At 48.5% G+C, this 21908-nt stretch overlaps 1 protein-coding gene across 6 annotated transcripts in view; it reads left to right on the forward strand.

Moving 5' to 3' along the window:
• The window catches only part of KSR1 (kinase suppressor of ras 1), a 155735-nt gene that overhangs the window by 36154 nt on the left and 97673 nt on the right, over nucleotides 1–21908 (forward strand). The gene's annotated exons all lie outside the window — the stretch shown is intronic.

A 21908-nucleotide genomic window follows, 5' to 3' on the forward strand; every position in this document is an offset into this window, starting at 1 on the left:
GAGAGAACCTCAAGCAGGCTCCCCGCTGAGCATGGAGGTTGACATGGGGCTTGATTTCACAATCCTGAGATTATGACCCGAGCCGAAATCAAGAGTTGGACACTTAACCAACTGAGACATTCAGGCGCCCCCAGGCTTGGCATTTTGAATCCACTTTGGTCAAGCTCCCAGGATAGGCCTGTCTCTCTCTCAGTAACTGCAGCCTCATTCTGGGTAAGAGATTGAGACCCATGGGTGGTGGTTAATGTTTGCCTGAGAGGATGTCTTCTCTTCAGCCACCTACATGTGACCGGAAAGAGGCCGCCGTGATGCATCTTTTGTTCATCTCCAGTTATGTTTAATAAGATGGGTGGGTTGGGGGGAAAGAATGTATACAAGAGATACTTCTAGTTAATGAAATCCCAGTTTCCCTTAAAATTAGAAACCTTAAGGGCAGCCTCTGTGGGGTAGTGGTTTAGCGTGGGGTAGTGGTTTAGCGCCGCCTGCAGCCTGGGGTGTGATCCTGGAGATCCGGGATCGAGTCCCACATCAGGCTCCCTGCATGGAGCCTGCTTCTCCCTTTGTCTGTGTCTCTGCCTCTCTTTCTCTCTTTGTCTCTATGAGTAAATAAAATCTTAAAAAAAAAAATTAGAAACCTTAAAACGGTGAGTTGAATGGAAAAATCCAAATAATTTGCTACCCTCTTTTCTGTTTTGTCCAGCCTTGTAGCTGATCCTAAATCTTTGAAATCTGTCACAAGCCAGACTTCATGGTACTCTTTCCTCATACCCCTGGGCCAAGGGGAGGCTCTGGCACAGCACGGGTCCTGTCCAGCTGGGCCTCGGGTTGACAGGGCCTGAAGGCAGGAATGCAGGTTGGGACTTGGTGGTTGCCATGGTAACCAACTAGTATGGCCTGGGGACCTCAGGTTAATGATTAAGTCCTTCGTGCCTTCAGGATTTCCAGCCCCCAGCCAGACCTGGGGGCTTTTCCCTCCTCTTAGTCTTTCTAACGGGGTGAAGAAGAAAAATGTCCAGGATGGGCTGGCAGTTGGAGGTTGGGAATGTGGCTGTCTGGGGGGGCTAGTGAATTTGCCAGAAGCGACAGCCATGCCCCATCATCATCTTGAGATAAGGGTAGAAGCAAGCAGGGTGAGGATGCTTGAGCACCCCGGATCTGCCCTGAAAGTTCTCCTGGTGGGATAGTTTAAAAAGCCCATAACTGCTTTCATTGCTATGTAAACAGGAAGCATTAGTTCTGGTATTTTCTATGGGGCCAGCAGTAAGTGGTCTTTTCCTCCCTCCCATGGGGAGAAGGGGATGCTAGAGAAGGAAGAGGATGTGGAGCTGCTCACTGAGGTCAGCAGGGGGGCAGATGTTTGGTCTTCCACTCTGAGTTGCACTTTTGTTTGTTTTTACATGGGGGAGATGGTGGCCATGCATCTAGGCTCTTCGTGTGCATCCTCCACAATCCTACTCCACCCCTTAACATCTGCATCAAGGTGAAGGGCCAGCAGCCCCTGCACAGATGCTGAAGCTGGGGTTGGTTCAGTAACCACAGGATTGTGTGGTGGGCTGCTGTGGCCTTGGGTGGGATTTGTCCTGTTTCCATCATGGAGCCAGCAATCTCAGTATCTTTCACTTCTCGGTGTTGGTTGTTCTTTCTAGAAAACTTGGCTAAGGACAAAGTGCAGGGTGGGCACCTCAGATAACTTTAGGCAATGCCCAGATGTGGCATTAGTTACCTTAAGTCCTATGAGAAGCCTCATCCCCTTCCAGCCCTTCAGTGGCCTTGAGGAGAAGGTCTGAAGCCATTTCTTTTTTTAAAGAAATTTTTAAAAAAGATTTTATTTTTGAGAGACACACAGAGAGCCAGAGACATAGGCAAAGGGAGAAGCAGGCTTCCTGCAGGCAGCCTGATGTAGGGCTCGATCCCAGGACCCCGAGATTACAACCCGAGCCAAAAGCAGACACCCAACTACTGAGCCACCGCCCAGATGGCATCCTGCCACCTCCTTTTCTAAGAAGCAGGGAGCACAGGACCAAGGAAGAAATGGGCCTCAGACACCAGACCTCTGCAGAGAACAGAGTCTGCTAGGTTTAATAACATCGTTTTGTTTCACCTATACTTGTTTTTTCTGGAAATTTCTGTCTAGCACAGATAAGCACCCCTTTGTAGCAATTATGTTAATTTTTTAAAAAGTGAGTTGATTTAAGAAAAAGCAACAAGCAGTAGCATTGGTGGCATATGCCAATGTGACCAGGCACCATTTGTGAACCTACTTAGCCGCAGGCAGCTCAGCAAGTCTGAAGAGGGAAAGACCTCTTTCTGGGAAGTCTGGTAGCGTCGGTACACAGGTACACGCACACACCAGACTGTCAGGGTGGCAGTTTCTTTCCGGGATGGCCAGACAGGTTTGAACAGGTTTTGCTGTTGGGGAGAGTGTGTATATGTGATTACACGTACGTGTGGGTACCTGTGCCTGAATGTTATGTGAATGTGTGCACGGCATGTCTGTATTTGGGGGTAAGCGTGTGCGTGTTTTTTCTTTCAGCAGCAGTGGTGCTTTGCTCTTACCAGCCGGCTCTACTTCTACCCAGCTCGGTGTGACAATTCTGTCTGGGTGATTTTAACTGCAGAGAAGCAGTCCTAGGGCTTCCGGGGGAAAAAGCCCGATTGGCCATAGCCACCCCCCCCCTTTTTTTTTAAAGATTTTATTTATTTATTCATGAGAGACACACACAGAGAGAGGGAGAGATACAGGCAGAAGGTGAAACAGGCTCCATGCAGGGAGCCCGATGCGGAACTCGACCCCAGGATCACGACCTGAGCCAAGGGCAGACAGGGCAGACCTGAGCCACCTAGGTGCCCCTGGCTATCTCCCTTTTTAAAACTGATAGCCTGTTCCAGACAGTCTGGTGTCTCCCAAACTTGAGTCATTCTCTGAACTGCCTGGGGACCTTCATGGCTTGTCCCACCCAGTGGGACCTCTGTGTGCCCCAGGTGATCCCCATACACACCAGTGCGCTCGGGGGCGGGGTTGCGGGTCCCAGCCCTGGCTGCCCTTTATTTATTTATTTATTTAAAATATTTTATTTATTCATGAGAGATACAGAGAGAGGGAGGCAGAGACACAGGCAGAGGGAGAAGCAGGCTCCATGCAGGGAGCCCGACGTGGGACTTGATCCCAGGATCACACCCTGGGCCAAAGGTGGCGCTAAACCACTGAGCCACCCGGGCTGCCCTCTGGCTGCCCTTTAGAAATGCCTGGACAGAGAGCCATGGAGGATGTTGAGGCCTGAGCCCCACCCTAGAGAAAGGCCAGCCAGAATCTATGGGGTGGGGCCAGGCACTGCTGCTCACACCCCCGAGCGCTCATTGATAGAGCAGAGGGATGCATGAGGCATTTGCAAAAAAATTAGCATGGCTGCAGAGGAAAACTTCTGGAGGACTCCTGCGGGAAGATGGAGACAGGCAAGTAGCCCAGGGTGAGAGGGAGAGGGGCATCGATTTGTGAGAACGGGTTCAGGAGGGTTAACAGCTTCCAGGAATCAGCTAAGGTCATCAAAAGGACTGTCACAGATTTGCTCAGAGGGAGAAGAATAAGGACCGGGGCAGCCTGCAGCCCAGCCAGGGCAATGTGGTGAGAGGATGGGAATGAGGGGCAGCTCATGGTGGGGGGTCTGCTCTGATTTCTCTTAGGCCTCTGGGCAGCAAGGTAAGCCGGCCATGAGGACAGAGCTGAGGTAGAGATGGCCAGAGCGCTTCCTGCCACCCTCATTGAGGAAGGCTTCCTTACCTTGCCCTTGGGAGGGACTTCCCGGACCCTTGGGAACCTGGCCACTCCATTGTTGTTGGTCAGTTCATGGAGCTACGAAGAGAGCCAGGCTCCTGGACACTGCCTCCATGGCAAAAGTGGTCTCAGCTTTTAAGAAGTTAAGTGAAACCAGTCTGGTGAGCTTGGGCTCCATTTCCAAGGAATTCCCAGAGAGCATTACTGAGCAGCTGTTTGGGGAGCAGGTGTGGATCTCAGTCTGGGTCAGGGTGATGACCGCTGTCTTTTCCCAGAACAAAGCACCCTTCCCTATTCTGGTAGGTGGCCAGCCGCTAGTTCAGGCAGGGCCTCAGGCCTCTCAGCAAAGTATTTTGCAAAGTACTTGATGCCTTCTTCCTGGGAAGCTCTCCAGAGCGAGCCAGGTCTGGTTTGGGTAGGCCTTCGGTGATACATCCTTGTGATAGGGACTGGATGGGATACAGCTGTGTGGCTTTGGAGTAAATTCACCAGCTACCCCAAAGCAGAGGGGCCTCTGAAAATTAGTGTAGAAGGGGTCTGGTGAGATGTTCTGCTTAGAAGGGGGCAAAGGGGACTTGGCAAGTTTGGCAAGTATAGAGTTTGTCTGAATTACCTGTTATTTGAGGGTAGCCTGGGAGGACTGGTGGGGATTGGAGGGGCTGGTTTGGTGTTCAGACCTCACTGGGGCTCCATCCACCTGGAGTGGCTGGGCCTCAGCTGGATCTTTATGTTCTGGTCTGGGTACCACATTTTATTTTTACCTTACTTAGTTGTATTAGAAACCTTTGTTCTAAAACAAGTATTTTAAAGTTTTAAAAGTAACATTATGACACCTGAAAATTTAGGAAAAATTGAGGGCTGCATTCTAGAAGGATGCTGATGAACTTGTGGGTGATTAGGGTATATAAAGATAATGAGAAGCAGGAAGAGCAGCCTGTGGAGGGCAGATGGCCATCTCCATCTTCAGGGATCCAGAAACCTCCCTGGAGAGAGGGAGGGCAAGGGAGGATTGCCATGCCCTTGCTCTGACCCCACCAGGCTGGGTACCAGCCCCTTCATGAATGTTAACTCTGAATCCTTGACACAGCCGCCTTACCAGGAGATCACATGTGGGTGAAACTCCAGGATGCAGAATTTAGACCAAAGGCTGTGCAGGTCTATAATAATTGCTGGCACTTAATTGAACCCTTCCTATTCTGTGCTTCTCTCACACAGTTATATCTTTTAATCCTCGTGGCAGCGCCACAAGGTAGCATTTAGGTTTGTTCTAGTTGCTTTTGTGGTAGGACATCGACCAAGGCTATAAATTAAGTCATCGTCATCCTTGGGATTTATCATAATTATCATCACAGCGATCACTGAGCACTTCCTGCATGCCAACCAATACTAACTATTTTGCATGCATTGCCATTAATCTTTATAGTAATCCTGTGGAGATTTGGGGATGAGTCTCCTTATTCAGAAGCAGAGGAACTGAAGATCAGCTGGGCCACTGTGGCCCAACACACTGGCCTTTGCATGCAAATTTCTTTTTTTTTTTTTTAAGTTTTTATTTTAATTCCAGTTAGTTAACATATAGTGTTATATTAGTTCCAGGCATACCATGTAGTGACTCACATTTTCATCTATCACCCGGTGCTCATTATGACAGGTGCACTGCTTAATCCTCATCACCTATTTCCCCCACCCACCTCTCCTCTGGTTACCATCAGTTTGTTCTCTAGAGTTAAGAGTCTGTTTCTTGATTTGTTTCCCCCCCTTCTCCCCTTTGCTCCTTTGTTTCTTAAATTACACATATGAGCAAAATCATATGATATTTATCTTTGACTGACTTCGCTTAGCGTTATACTCTGGCTCCATCCGTGTCATTGCAAATGGCAAGATTTCATTCTTTTTAATGGCTAAGTAACATTCCATGGTGTGTATATACCCCATGTTCTTTATCCATTCATCAATCTGTGGGCACTTTGGCTGCTTCCTTATCCTGGCTATTCTAGATACTGCTGCAATAAATCTTGGGGTGCATGTATCTCTTTGAATTAGTGTTCTTGTATCCTTTGGGTAAATACCCAGTAGTGTGATAGCTGGATCATAGAGTAATTCTATTTTTAACTTTTTGAGGAGCCTCCATACTGTTTTCCACAGTGGCCACACCAGTTTACGTTCCTACCAATAGTGCATGAGGGCTCCTTTCTCTTTTCTTTTTTTTTTTTTAATAATAAATTTATTTTTTATTGGCGTTCACTTTCCTCTTTTCTACATCCTTGCCAACACCTGTTGTTGATTTTAGCTCTTCTGACAGATGTGACTATGCATGCAGATTTCATGCAGATTTCTAAAGGGTGTCCCTGGGGTTGGACTGGTCCAGGGCACTGAGTTTGGTGAGGATTGTGGCCTGGATTCCTGCCGTCATGCCTGCCCCCTGGCCTGGCGCCTCAGTGCAAAGACCCAGACCGCACAGTGGTAGATAGGTAGTCAAAGCTGCACAGCTAGGAAATGGCAGAGCTGGAATTCCAAGCCTGGTCTGCTGATTCTGGAACTGGTGCTCCTAACCAGCACCAAGGTGAGAGAACTGTGTGCCCATCAGAGCCTGCCAGTGTGGCCTGGACTGTCCCAGAGTTGGCCTTTAGAAGAGGTCCTGTATGACAAGGTGGCTATCACTGAAGGGCCTCTCTGCCAATTCTTAGAGCTTGTGGCCTAAGTAAGGCATCTTAGAATCTGACATTTCTTTCTTCTCTTTTTTTTTTTTTAATATTTTATTTATTCATGAGAGACACAGAGGGAGAAGCAGGCTCCCTGTGGGGAGCCTGATGTGGGAGTCGATCCCAGGACCCTGGATCACGACATGAGCCAAAGGCAGACGCTCAACCACTGAGCCACTCAGGTGCCCCAGAATCTCACATTTCTGATCCACATTCCTTCCCTTTTCCTTTTTCTGGGCAGACACTCTTTAACATCCATTGCTTGCCCATTCTTGAGCACCAGCACATTCTACCGACAGTGGGCATTATCATGACAGAGATGTCTGACTGTAGGCCTCGGGGGCTGGAGATCAAATGGTAAGAACTCTGCAGTGAACTCTGCAGCTGTTGCCTTGCCTTGGACTTGGGAGGAGCGGGGGTGGGGAGGGTGCGTGGCCAGGGGTGACCTTGGGCCCTGCTGTGTGTGCTCTCAGGGAGAAATCTGGCCTGGCCCTTCCCAAGTATTCTCTGGCACTACAGTGCTAACAGCTCTAGTGGGGGTAGTAACACAGTGAGTTTGTATTACTTGTAGGTGGCCTCTTGCTGGCTTACCCTCCCTGTGCACCAGGCCCCCTGCTGAGTGCTTTCTAAACCTTTGCTGGTTTAATCCTTACAATGACCTTTTGAAGTGGGCATCAATGATTATTCCTATATTACAAATGAGAAAAACTTGTCTCTCAAGGTAGTTCTGAATTAAAGATATCTTGAGGGAGGAGGATGCTGTTATTTTGTTTAGGAGAAATTGTGCTTCTAAGTTTATTTATTTTTTAAATATTTTATTTATTTATTAGATATGTATATAGAGAGAGGCAGAGACACAGGCAGAGGGAGAAGCAGGCTCCCCGAAAGGAGCCTGATGTGGGACTCGATCTTGGACCCCAGGATCATGCCCTGAGCCTAAGGCAGATTCAACTGCTGAGCCACCCAGGCATCCCGCTTTCTTCTAAATTTAAAGCAGAGGTTCCCAGCTGGGGCCATCTTATCTTCTAGAGGTCATTCAGCAATGTCAGGAGATAGTTTGGTTGCCACAGTTTGGGTTTGCTACTGTCCTCTTGTGGGTAGAAGCCAGGGATGCTGCTAAAACATCCTGCAATACAGGACAACCTCTTAAAGAATTATCCAACCCCTGTCGATAGTGAGAGGTTGAGAAACTGATCTGAAGAGAGTTAGGTACAGTCAGTATTCAGCCTTTCAGCCAGTTTGATATCCTTTAACGTCTGGTCAAACCCTGCTTGTGGTCACAGGTGCAGTTCACCATCTGCTTCTGGTCCTCCCACTGAACACAAGGTAGGGTTGCACTTGCTGCCTTCAGAGAGCTAGGTGGAGCTGTGACTCGTGTTGGCCAATAACACGGGAGCAGGAAGTAACGTGACATTTCAAAGTGGAAACCTTTGAGAGCTCAGGTGCAATTTGCCACATTGCTTCCTCCTTACAATGGCAACCATCAGAGCTCCCAGATGGTGGAGGCACCAGCAGCTTGTGTCCTGGAGTAAGGACGACCAGGGTAGAGCCAGCTCTTGGTCAACTCTTGTGCACATGCAGTATGAATGAGAGCTAACCGCTGTTATTTTCACCACTGAGATTTCAGGGTGGCTTGTTATGCATAGCCTATCCAATGCTGACTGGTATGTTCTAAATAGAACAAAAATAAGGTAGGATTTGGATTAGGTTGATGGCATGTTTCTTTGATCTGTCTGGATACTGTGGCAACAGGCTCCAGTATCCAATATTTGAGGATTGCATACTCTGAAGATGTTGTGCTCAACCCATGGGTGGTTTAGGGATGCTGGCAGATTGCTTCATAGAAGAAATGGGAGTTTAGAAGACCTGTCAGGCCCATCCAGACCTTTCTGAGGTCTAAAGAGGGTAAGTGACTTAGCCAACCATCTGTGAGTCCCTCACTAGGATGCTCCCCCAGCTCTGATTGATCTTAAGGCATCTACTGGTCTGGGAATGCTCCAAGGGCAAAGTCCATCTTTACCTGCCTAGGGCTTCTTGTAGCATCTGGCACAGTATTGTTTGTTGAGTGAGTTGGGTGGTGGGACAGGGTAGAAAGTGGGCAGAGCCAGATGGTGTGCAGCTGGAGGGCTTTGAGGGCTCTAGGGGAAGAGGTGACCCGAGGGGCCCGCAGGGACACTGGGCCTGCTTTCAGGGTGGGGCCTGGGCAGGGAGGAGTGAGGGGCTGGGTGTTAATCACTTTCTCTGGGTTTCAGAAACCCAGAGAAGTGCCCCAGCTCCCGGGTCTCCATGGAAAAGAGATACTGTAGGGTAGGGTGTCCTCCTTTTAGCCGGCCCTGGGGAGGACTTCTGGTGTCCCTGGCTTTGCCCAAGCAGGTGTTGCCTTACCTGAATAGCACATGGCCTTGGAGAGGGTGTCCCTGGACAGGAATTGCTCCAAAGGCTCATTAATTGTGTTCATCTCCCTCAGAGGCTCAGGGAATGATCATGTAGTGCCAGGAGCAGGCTTATCCTGGCATAGAGCCAGCGCCCTTCCCAGCAGCGCAGAACAAAGTCAGCTTGACTCATGTTCCCAGGTGCCTCAGTGTTCCCATCGACAAAAGGGGCAGCATCAGGAGAGCCTACCCCATCCATCTGTGTTTCACCAAAGTAGTCCTATAAAGCCAGGGACAAATGCCCTGCAAGTCAGAAGGGGAGGGGTGACATATTGAGTCTCTTGCCACTCTGTTCATGTCTTTGGAGGAGCTCTTGTCTGAAGGGGACCAGATTGGAGCATTGGGATAGCTCTAAAAGCCCTGCTGAGTGGGCACCTGCAGGCATGAACACCATCTGAGCTGGCAACGCTTGTCAGTGGGATGGCCTGTTTAAATTTTCAGTTTGCTGGCTGGAGGGGTCTGTCGCTGTCCCCTGCAGCCCTGGATTCCCCAGTTGAGGTGCTCCTAGCCTCAGGAGTTGGTTCTCACTGTGTGGGCTCCACAGTGCACCCCACCTGTCCAGCAAGACTGCCTTTCCCCAATGCCTGCGGGCCTGCAGGTGCATGGGTATGCTTCCCGTAAATCTGCTCCTTCCCCCTCGCACTACCTTCATTAATCCAAGAGGGATTGGTTCTTAATCCAAGAAGGTGCCAGCAGTCTCCACCTCAACTGGGTGATTCATTCACATTCAGGCAGCAGAGGTTTGTTACTGTTATGAGAGGTCACATGGCAGAGAGGCCAAGAGCCCTGCTCTGGAGCCAGACTGGCTGGGTGTGAATCCCAATCTTGCCATTCCCTAGCTGTATGATCTTGAGCCAGTTATTTATCTGCCCGTGACTCAGTTTGCCTAATCAGCAAAATGGGAGTGATAAGTACCTTCCTCAGGAGCGCTTTGGTGCAGTTCGAATGAGCCAATATATTTAGTATGAGCAGAATGCTTATAACCGTGCCAGTATACCGTGAACATGGCGTGGTTAGTATTTTTTTTTTTTTTTTAAGATTTTATTTATTCATGAGAGAGACAGAGAGAAGCAGAGACACAGGCAGAGGGAGAAGCAGGCTCCATGCAGGGAGCCGGATGGCAGGACTCCATCCTGCATGACTCCAGGATCATGCCCTGGGCTGAAGGCAGATGCCCAACCGCTGAGCCACCCAGGGGTCCCAGCTGTTAGTATTTTTTTTTTTTTTTTCTTATTACTTTTTACCTTGTTTTGTACCAGGTGGTGGTGTCACCCACAGGTTGCCATGCTTCTCCCCAGTTCTTTGGTGTAACTAAAAATTGTGTCCTTGCTGTCAGTGGAAGCCCCTTGCAAACATAGTTCAAGTCTAAGTCACCACCCCACCCCCCACTGTGTGTGTGGGGGTGGGGTGGGGGGTGGGACTCTAGACCTTGGGGATAGCTTTGTGTATGCTTGGTTTTCTTGGTATTTCTCTTGTTTTTTTTTCTCTTCCCAGAAGATAGCTGCCTTTAAAAAATGATGCGTTGCATAAACAGCGTAATAAGGTTAAAAAAAATTGGCTTACTGCCCCTGACCTAACTTAAGCATTGATATCTCCATGCCTGCTCCATGTCCTTGTCTGCAGGCAGATAGGCATCTAGTAATGAAAGAGCAGACACATGTTTGCACAATGTTATCTCCCCCACTGCCCCAAATAAAACACACCATAAGGCAGTAGAAGAGTAGTAAATTTGAGGTCTGGGGGTCTGGTGGGCTTTGACTCAGGGTGGCCGTAGCCATTGCTGGCTGGGCCATCTTAGGCAAGTTCATTTGACTCTGGAACCTTGCTCTCTCCCTTGAGTAGCATGGAAATAAGACTATCCTAACTCCTGACTTTGATAATAAAAAGAGGTAGTATAGATAAATATTCAAGCTTAGTGTGGTTGTTTAACAAAGCATACTCTTTTTTTTTTTTTTTTAAGTAGTTGCTATGCTTAGCTTGTAGCCGAATGCAGGACTTGAACTCATGACCCTGAGATCAAGACCTGACTTGAGATCAGGAGTTGGGTGCTTAAAGCCACCTGGTGCCCCCAAAGCGTCCTCTATTAGAAAAGCTGTGCATGTTAACTGTAGAGTTTTTACTGACTGCCTGATATTTGATTGTATGCATCTAGCCAGATTTTTCCAGCCGGTGTATGGGGTTGGACGTTATTTTTTTCTTGGTTGTATTTTTCTGGAAGCAGCAGTCTTAGGGGCTGGCAGCTACAAGCCCCTGGAGTCAAACTTCACCTTTTGAAGGTAGTGACTTGCTGTTTTTTGGGGTTTGCTTGGGTGAGAGGCTGCCCAGAACCCTGCGGAGGGTCAGCTTTTATCCCTTGTTGCCAGTCACTGTGTCCGTCCCCACCCCCAAGCTGTGTGCCCCCAAGCTGGATTTTTCTCTAATGTGGTCTGGGTGTAGGTTCAGCTCCCTGGGGGACAGTGCTTGCTTGTGCTTCGATTCTGCAGGTGTCATGGAAACCCCCCAGGCCTGAGGAAGAAGGAGGGGAAAACTTTTTCACAGCAGACAAACAGGTATTTCCTGTTGGCCCCCAGCTGTCAGAGAAATCAGCCCCCTTGGTAATTCAGAAAGAGGAGCCCCACCCATGCCACTCCCCACCTGTCAAGGGTCAGAAACTCCCAGGATTTAATGAAAGGGGACACCTGTACTGTCCAGCGGAACTTTATGTAATAGTGGAAATGTTCATTCTCTTCTTTCCTGTATGGTAGCCATCAGCCACCCATGGCTAGTGAGCCACCTAAAAATGTGGCTAGTCCATCCCTGGATGTGCTCTAGTTGTAAAAATGCGTGCAGATGTAGAAGACAGTGTGAACCAAAGAATGTATCTTTACTTTTGAATTTTTTTGCATATTATATGATATACATTAAAGTGATTTTTTGGGATATTATTGGTTAAATAGATATCATTGCCATTGGTACTTTCTTTTTATAACATGGCTACTAGAAAAATCTAAAGTGGGCAGCCCAGGTGGCTCAGTGGTCTAGCGCTGCCTTCAGCCCAGGGCGTGACCCTGGAGACCAGGTCGGGCTCCCTGCATGGAGCCTGCTTTTTCCTCTGCCTGTGTCTCTGCCTCTCTCTCTCTCTGTGTCTCTCATGAATAAATAAATAAAATATTTTTTTAAAAAAGAAAACTCTAAAGTTCCAAGGGCACTAACCTTATACTTTTTGTTGGACAGCGCTGTTTTAGAGTGTAGACTGGCAGCTGCCATCCTGTCCCACGAAGGGCTGACTTGACTTAGAGAGGGCAGAAGTGAAACCCACTCGGGCACCCCCCTGATTCCTCCTCATGTCCCAGTGCCTCCTGCTTCCAGACCTGCCATCTGAGTGAAGAAACAGCAAGGGTCCTGGGGCAGAGTACCCAGAGTTCCCAGAGATCCAGCTACCCTGGTAATACACCTGGGGTCTTGAGCACAGGAAGTTAGGTCACTGAGGGAATTTCTCACAAGGGGGAGTGGCTGACTGAGGGTGGACTTTGGGGGGTGGACAGGGCTCAAGGGTGTCCTACTGGACATGATTTCATGAGGCCTGGCTGGAATCCTGACTCGGAGAATGAGAGTAATGGCTACCATTGATGGGGTGCCTGTGATAACCCAAGCCTTGTGCTTCATCCCTCTGAACCTTCCCACCTGGTTGGTGGGGGGTTCCATGGAGCCCATTTTGCAGATGAGAATCACAGGGCCCAAGTACTATAATACTGGCCCCAAATCCTGCTGTTTGGTAAGTGCCAGAGCTTACGGTGAAACCTGTCTGACTCTTTGCCCCACGCCACTCCTCTCTGGGTTCAGTCCCTCTTTTCCCTCTGGCTGTCTGTGTTCTGCCGAAAGCAGAGGGGCTGGCCACTTGCTCACAGGAGGTGCAGGAAGGGCAGGGGTACAACGCAGGTTTTGGACCAGGGTACCTGTTCTGTAGAGAAAACACATGCACTTGTCTCCACTGGGCTCTTCTTTTTTGTGTTGACTGAGTTTTGGCCTGAAGTTTTGAGCAGTCCCATTGTAGAAGCCAGGTGCCCAGAGGCTGGCCAGCCAATCCTGATGCCCCAAAGGATCCTGTGCATAGCCAGGTAGGTTTCTGTGTTCCTGGCATTTGGGTACAACCCTGTTTCCTGGACCACGAATCCTTTTAAACATTGAATAAATATTGGTTGAAGAGGCCAGAGCCCTCTCTTAGGTGTGTGTTGGGGAGGCCGTGGGCTCCACCCTCTCTGGTCCAGGGGCCAGGTGTGGGGCAGATTGAGTTCACAGGTCGTTGGTGGGGGCGGGGTGTCACTATATCATCCTAGCTTGCAAGGGAGCCTGAGGAACAGTACCCACCCGCCTGCCTCCTCACCCCCACCCTAAGTGTCCAGGGAATTAGGCTAATCTCTTCACCCAAATCCACCTGGGCCACTTCCTCACTGCATGTTCCACCCTGACCTGAGATAACACTGTGGTTTTCTCTTTGTCCCGTGGATTTCCGTTCGTTCCTTCTGAGGGCTGAGAGTCGTGGCAGAGCCAAGTCAGGAACTACTGTTCCTGACTCATTGCCCTCTACCTGTGCTCTCCTGGGCCTCAGTGACCTCATGCGAGTCACTTGGCCTCCCCGAGCCTCCATTTCCCTATCTGTAGGAGAACGTTGGTCATGATTAAACACACCCGGAGGAGAGGTGAGGGTTGAGAACATGTCAGAGGGCCTGGGGAAGCATGTGGTACTGCTCTAAGCAGTCGTTTGTATAGTTCGATGACCATTTTTCAGACACAAAGGAATTGGAAAGAACACCAGAGCTAAAGAAATCTTAGCCCTAACACCAAATAGCTGAGTGGCCTTAGCCACCTAGGTAATGTACCCTCCCAGGCTGCAGGGGCCTAGTTTGCAAAGTGGGGTTTGCTGAAGTGGGTTTAAATGAGACTTTTGTGTGCCTGGCTTGTGCATAGCCGACGCTTAGTCGCCTCTCTTCTCCCGAATGCTCAGGCAGAGCTATGGTCTGCTGAGCTGAAGGCTGTCAGGGGAGTGCTTGTCTAGCTCCTTTTTAAAGCATACAAATACCACTTCCTGGCTCAGTTCTCTGCAGTGGAAGAGTTTTAATCCTTTAGCATCCTGCAGCCTCCCAGGTACACTTCTGGGCCAGTCTTCTCTCTCAATACTGGTAGCCGCTCTGCTCTAGTAACAATGTGGCATCTTAGCAAATCATGGAGTGCCTTCATGTCCCTCATCCTCATAGCTCTCCCAGCAGTGGGCTGGACAGCCATTGGCCCATCTTAGAAGACAGTTCTCAGAAGGTGGGTGAGCATACCTGTGCACAGAGTCCTGGGAAGAACAGTCTAGAAGATCTAAAAGAAGCCCTTGTTATCAGATTCTTTGTTGTTCACTTCTTTCTGAGAAAAAAAGAAGGGTGGGATAGAGATTTTCTAGTATCTGTTGCTTTTGCAGAGCAGTTGCCTGTGAAGAGGTAGACGAAAGGTGTGTTGTGAGGACACTGACAGGCTGGAAACTTGCTGTCGCTAAATCCTTGCCACCTCTAGGGAGCTGACTGTTGGGTGTAGACACTATCGTGGTGATTTAGAGCCAGGAAGGGTCTCTGCTCTTATTTTCTTCCCAGTCTCAGTGCTTTGGGGATTCTAGGCTGGTCAAGTAGTTTTGCTTCCCTGGGGGTGAGGCAGTATGCAGGCTGCTTGTACTCTTCAGGGAAGAAGTTTTAATACTCATGAATGGGTGAGGGTATCAGGGGGCATTTGGGGACTAGATACTCAGAACAGAAGGATAACAGCCTGTCCTGTAGATCTGTCAGATTCTACTCACCAGGGACCTGTGGATTGGGCGATTTCTTGCAGGACCTTGGTGGAGTGGTAGACTGGCAGGGCTTGGCTGAGGCTTGGTTGAGGCCTCTCTATAGAGAGAATGTGTGATTTTATTGATTGATTGATTGATTGATTTCATTTATTTATTCATGAGAGACACAGAGGCAGAGACATAGGCAGAGGGAGAAGCAGGCTGTTCGTGGGATGCAGGACTTGATCTCAGGACCACAACCCAAGCCGAAGGCAGATGCTCAGCCACTGAGCCACTCAGGCATCCTGAGAACGTCTGATTTAAAGGTGGCTTTGGTCAGCCATGAAAACTTAGGAAAGGGGAGGGATCCTCAGTGAGCTTGGCAGTACCCAAACGAAGTTGCTTGGGGGAGGGGGCGCCCCAGCCATTAGACTTCTGTGCATTCCATCACTGTGGTTAGTTGTAGATTTTTAGGTTTTCTGTTTTTTTTTTTTTTTTTCCCCTTAATGCCACCAAACGTGGCAATTTCCTTACTAGGTGTTAGGTAAGGACAGGCTCACCAAGCAAACATTTGCTTAAGTGTAAACCTGCTCACCAGGAGAGAATATACTGATTTATACAGCCTTTGTAGGATAGCAGAACATGAGACAGCAGTTTTTTTCACCATAAAACAGTAAAGTGGCTCTGTGCAGTCTCGATCTGTCTTGTGTATGTGCAGTTAGCATGGGCATGTCCTCGGGGCTGGCAGAGGGCTGGACCCTAGACCCACTGTCTCTTTATTGAGGTCCTGCCTATGCACTGGGCTCTGGCTTTTGCTCTGATGGCTCAGCAGAACATCCACCTCTTTCTGCCATACTGACTTTTCTAGTTCTTTCTGAGCTTCTTGTATTTTAGGTCTCGTCACTAATCTGTGGAGTAAATGTGTATGTCCCCAACTATTTCCTTCCTCCAAGGAGCTTGCAATTCTGGTTTTGGGAGATAGAGATGAATATATTTGGAGCATCTAAGGAAGAACGTAATGTGCCACCCCTGCCAGTTTCTGGTTGAACACAAACGCCCTGGTTGGGGTGGGGGTGGTGTGGTAATAAGGTAGCAGGAGATTTAGGTTCAGTTAAGATGTATCGAGTACCCACAGTGGGCTGGGTTTGTTATCCAAACCTCATTCTTCTTCATTTTTGTTTTTAAGTGTTTATATTGTAAAATATAACAGAGTCATAAAAGTATATGAAACATAACAGTGCAGCTCCACGAATGATCACAAAGTGAACACCCTTACAACTGCTATTTAAATCAAGAAATGGAACCTTGCCAGCACCCCAGAGGTTTCCTTGATCATAACCCCTTCCTCTTACTGCCCAAAGTAACATTGGCCTGACTTTTATAGTAGTCACTTCCTTGCTTCTTAAAGCGATTGTTTCACCATTAATATGCATCTATAATCACCATCATTTAGTTTGGCCTGTGTTTTGGACTTTCTACAGGGAGAATCAGACTGTAGGTATTCTTTAGTATTTGGCTTTTTTTGCACAATGTTATATTTGTGAAATGTATGCCTTTTTGTAGCATGTAGCTGTTATTCATTTTCATTGCAGTGTACTATTCCATGGAATGATTCATACAGTTTTTGTTCTCATGTTGATGGATGGACATTTAGTTAGTTTATAGTTTGGGAATGTTACCAAAAAATACTGCTGTGATCATTGTTGGACATCCCTGTGTGTATGCATGCACATGTGCATATCTTGCTTTCTGTTGGGCGTATCTGGTGGTATAATCATGTCACCTTGTTTCTTCTTTACATCAAACCTTTTCAGCAGGTGGGGAGGGGTTGGCTCAGCTCTGCAAATGAGAGTCTTGGCTGCTGTCCTGCCTCTGTACCCCTTGGGTTATCCCCAAGCTCCTAGTATGGCCACGTCACCTTCCTAGTATTATGGGAGTTACCACTAGTAACTCTGCAGGTAGACTATAAGAGTGGCTTGTGACAGACTGGTCAGGAGGGTGGATGGAGAGTGTGGGGGGTGCAGCCTGTCTATCACAGAACCCCAGGTGGACCCGAGTGCCCAGCCCCTCTGAACTTTGGCATCTGCCCACAGTGTTTCCTCCTGAGTGGCTTTGGCACCCCTCCAGCATACCGAGTGGAGAATGGTCAGGAAGGCCCAGGCCTCAACTGAGTCTCCTGGCCGCTGCTTGCGGTGCAGCTAAGCTCTTAATGTGTTTTCATAATCAAAGCAGAAAGGTCCCATTGTGGCACTAACGCCTTTGCCATAAAGCGCTTTTTGTTTCCTGACAAAATTCCAAGTTGCAAAAGCAAGTCAGCTTAGCAAAGACACAATACCAATTAATGGCCACTTGCCACTTGTGGCAGCTAGGCAAGCTCCGAGTGAATCAGGGGGTCAGCCTCTGTTTTATGGAGGCACACCAAAGACACCAAGATACTTTACAGGCTACTTGGAAGAATGACAGTAAGATATTTAGGAGTCATTTTTATCATCCGGGGATTATAATCTGATATTAATGTGCCAGGTTCACTTGGATCCATGTTTAGAAAATCCAGATAACACTGGGCTAAACAAGTAAGGGGGGGTCATTTTTCTCATGAAAGAAGTCCAAAGGCAAGCAGTCCTAGGGTTTTCTGTTGACTCCTTGTTTCTCTTTGCTGTATCATCCTTCGCAGGCTCTAAATGGCTGCTGCAGCTCCCAGCTTCACAGCTGTATTCCAGGCAGGAAGAAGGGGAGAGAGAAGCTGGAATCTGGTTTTTGCCAACTGACTCACCCATTTCAATAAGGAAAACTAACTTCCCAGAAATTACAGGCTTCCCTTGATGGTTTAGTGGCTAGGACTGGGTCATGTGGCAACTACTGGTTCCAAGGGAGCCTGGAAGCCATGCCCTCTCTACGGAATCAAGGGTCCCTGAAGTTCAGGAAGAGGGGAGAATGGATATGGAAGGCAGCTAACAGCAGGTGCCACGATGTGCCTAGATCCTGTTGGGAACGGGTTCATGTTAATGTAGAGCCAGTTTCCTGTGAGCCCCAGAATGTATTTAAATCATTTTATTTTTTAAAATTTATTTTGTTTTTTAAGATTTATTTTTTTGAGAGGGAGAGCAGGAGCACAAGCAGTGGGAACAGAGGGAGAGGGAGAAGCAGACTTCCTGCTGAGCAGGGAGCCCCACATGGGACTTGATCCCAGGACCCTGAGATCATGAGCTGAAAGGCTTAACCCTCTGAGCCACCCAGGCACCCTATTTTTAATCATTTTATATGGCTCCAGAAGGCACAGAATGTTTTTTTGAAACGATCTAATGGCATCGCATTTTTCACTGTGGCTGCGGAGCCTCACTACCTCTGTGGAGGTGTGGGCTGAAGGGGCTGCTTGGCCCCTGGTACAGTGGTCCCAGGAAAGTCTGCCTTTTGAATCTTGGGGCTGCTTTATACTTTCTTACACTTGTTCTGTCGTTGCTGTCACATCTTGTGGTCTTTAGATGCCACGGTTCTTCTCACCTTCAAATTATCTGCTTTCTGTATTCTGTGGACGGGGGACCTGGTCGAGTGCTACCGAAGTGTGAACTCTGGTGAGAGCAGGATGGGCAGGTTAGCTGGAGCCTTCCTGCACAGGCACTGGGGTCCGTTGTCTGCTTAGAGGCATTTGCTTTCTTAAACTGGCCTACCAGATAAGATAATTAAGTATCATACTTCAAAACAAAAATAAAAACAAACCAAAGACCATTTCCTGTCATATCCTCCGATCAAGGTGATACAAGGTAATCGGTTTTATATGATTTAATGCTGATTGTCCCATCACCACTCAGATAACTTCCTCCTTGCCGCCTCTGTCCCTAGGAATGTCAAGCTTCATTTTATAAGCACAACATCCATAAACCTATTTTTTCCCTGATTGAGAGACCTGTCACAATCAGGCAATAAACAAAGGAGAAAATCAAGAAGATGTGGCTGTGTGACTTCAGCAAGTTACCCAATCCCTCTGGGTCTATTTCCTTATCTGTAGAAGGAAGGTAATATTAGTTGCTTTGGCAATTAAAGAAATAAATTAGAATGAGTTAAAAAAAATGAAATAGTTGCCTAGCACATAGTAAGCACACAATGAAAGCTATTATTGATATTGTCGTCATTGTTATAGAAGAGGTGTGTGTATTCAGTGTGGGATAAGTCCGCCTGGGAAAGTATTTGGACAGACCCCAGTCTGAACCGTATTTACCTGATGACAGAGATAAATCCATTGTTTGGACAAGAGGGAACCAACAACAGATGTCTTAGTGTGTCTTTTTGCCCTTGTTCCCTTCCCATGACCGCGCAGAGTGGAGAGTTTCTTTTTCTTCCTTCTTTCCTTCCAATAATTTTATATCTGATTATAAAACTAATATGTGTACATTGTGGAGAATTTGAGAAATGTAAAACTATAAAAGAATTTTTTTTAAGGTTTTATTTATTCATGAGAGAGAAAGAGAGGCAGAGACACAGGCAGAGGGAAAAGCAGGCTCCCTGTGGGGAGCCTGATGTGGAACTCCTTCCTGAGACCCTGGGATTACGACATGAGCCGAAGGCAGATGCTCAACTACTGAGCCCCCCAGTGTCCCATAGGAGATTTTTTCAAGTCACTGTTAAATTACGTGTACTCTGTGTGTGCAGGTGTGTGTGTGTGGGAGAGAGAGAGAGGGAGGGAGGAAGGGAGGGAGGGAGGACTCTAAAAAGGTGGGGTCCTGTGCTTTCTGCTCTGTCACCTCTCATTTTCACAGTGCTGTAAACTACAAGTGGATGCTCATCATGTTCAGCACAGCTGCGCAGCATCGTGTCGGGTGGCTTTTTTACCCTGAGTTGAAAGAGACCACTGAGGATTCAGACCAATGTGCTTTCCTGGTTGATCTCTGGGAAAATCCTTCCATATTGTAAAAGCTGCTTTTGTCCAGCTCTGAGACTGAGTGGATTGCAGTTGGGTCCCTGTATTCTGTAACTGGATGTTGTAAGCTGGGATTGAGAGTAGATCGGGGTTCTGGAATGATTTCAGACGCAGGCAGGTGCGTAATTATGGCAGAGGGACCATTGTGGCCTAAAGTAGTCAGACGATTCAGACCGTTTGTTCACTCAGTCCTGGTTCACTCAGTCCTTACGGAGGACTTGCTCTGAGCCACAACATCAAAGCCTTTGCAGGCGAAGGGCATTCCAGGGAGGGGCCCTGCAGAGCCAGGCTCTGGAGGTGTGGCACAGCTTGGATGGATTACATTAGTAGCAAGGTGGGGCAATAGCTCTTACCTTTTCGTTTCTAAAGCATTTCATGCTGGGCAGGGAAGCTGCACTTGTGAAATTTGGCATGAACTTTAATATTCTTAAAGTGAAAAGAAAAGGCCGAAGGTACTTGCTTTCAAAGCACTTTTCTCTGGGAAGTGTCACCCAGAATAGCAGAGAAGTAGTTTCTAGTAATCTTGGTGTCTGCAGTCCACCCACCTGTCCATCTGCCATCTGAGTGCCCACCCCCTACCAGGCACGGTGCTGTGGGCCCGGAGCCTGCCCTTGCCCAGCCCTCACAGTGTGTTGAGGCAGGTGGACATCTGTATTAATCACTGATGTTCTGTGCTGACAGGTCTTGTGGGAAAGTGGGAACGAGAACAGGAATCTACTGGGAAGATCAGGGAGAGCTTAAGACTGTGACGTTAAAATGGATGGCTCAGTGGTTGGGCATCTGCCTTTAGCTCAGGTCTTGATCCTTGGGTCCTGGGATCGAGTCCCACATCAGGTTCCCTGCATGGAAGCTGCTTCTCTCTCTGCCTATGTCTCTGCCTCTTCCTCTGTGTCTCTCATGAATGGATAAATAAAATCTTTCAAAAATAAATAAAATGGGAGAAAAAGTGTATCAGCCTCTGCCCTTCCCCTGCCCCCGGCAAAGGACACGGTCTCAGTACTGCCAGGAAGGTTCCACATCCCTCAGCTGTGGTTGCAATGGCCAAAAGACCAGAAAGAGCTTTCAAGGAAAGACATTGGCTGGTGCCTGCCCTGACTGGACACTGTGTGGTAGGATGCACGTGTCAGTAACCTTGCATGATGTTTTAGAGCTCTAGATATTATGGTTCAGACGTTGGGCGATTCGTTTAGGTCATGCTGCCTTGAGGTAGCAGGGCTGGCCTTAGCCCCAGGCTGGCTCTACCCTGAAGCCTTGGGCTGCAGAACTTCCTTCTGGGCCTTGCAGGCTGCTGCTGGGGAGCAGGGTAACGCCTGACCAGAGGCCTCCACAAATAGTGGCTTGTGGCGATCAGCAGACGGAAAGCCTGGTGGTGGTTCCCCTGAAGACGGGGGTGGTGCTGCTGATTGTAAATGAGGCTTTGGACTAATCAAAATAGGAAATTACGGCCCCCACCCCTTAATAACCCCCCAGTGACTCTATAGCACCTTGGTTGCCCACTGTTCAAACGCGGCCTGCCCTGTGTCTCAAGTGTGAGGCACTGTTGGGGTTGGCTCCCAGAGGCAGGAGGACAGGAAATCCCTTCAGGGTTGTTTAGTTCAGCAGCACTCTTCCCCATGCCCATTTTACAGCAGAGGAAACTGAGGCTTGCTGAACTCTCAGCATTTGGTGCTTCTGGGGTGTCCGTTTGATTCTCTTTGTGACTTCAGGGCTAAGGTGGGCTCAATGGCAGGAAGGAGGAACCAGGTGGTGATAGCTAGTCTGTCCCATGCTGAAGGTCCCAGCTGAAGGACTCCAGCTGTCCCTGGAATGAACCTTTCCTTGGGCATTTGACAGAGGCCAGGACTGAGAGTCCTGCTCTGTGGGGTCTGCAGTGTGAGCACCTCGTGCTGCCAGGTTGTTGTGTGGAGATTAAGGGGATGGTTAGACCAAGTAAAGAAGCAGAAGGGCTCCTGTGCTTTATGGTCATTCAAATCCTGGACGTGGGTTGGGGTGTGGCAGGGATGAAGGACCTGAGCTAGGCCCTGAGCCGTGGCATAGGCTTTGAATTCAGGGCCTGGAGATGGGGAAACTTCCATATCCAGGGTTAGAAGGAGGTGTCAGGAACGGGGCTGATGGTGCTCTGCAGATGGACAGGGGCGATGTCAGGTGCTTTGCCGGAGCAACTTGTATCTAATCATTTCACCCCCACACATTGCTGAGGTAGGCAACACTGTCCCCGTTTTATATACACGGAGACAAGGTTCTGGGAAGTTACAGACCTTGCCCAAGTTCACGTAACAAGTGGAGTTTGACTCCCAGATTCTTC

The sequence above is a fragment of the Canis lupus genome, chromosome 9 (genome assembly GCF_011100685.1).
Source record: "Canis lupus familiaris isolate Mischka breed German Shepherd chromosome 9, alternate assembly UU_Cfam_GSD_1.0, whole genome shotgun sequence".
NCBI classification, from domain to species: Eukaryota; Metazoa; Chordata; class Mammalia; order Carnivora; family Canidae; genus Canis; species Canis lupus.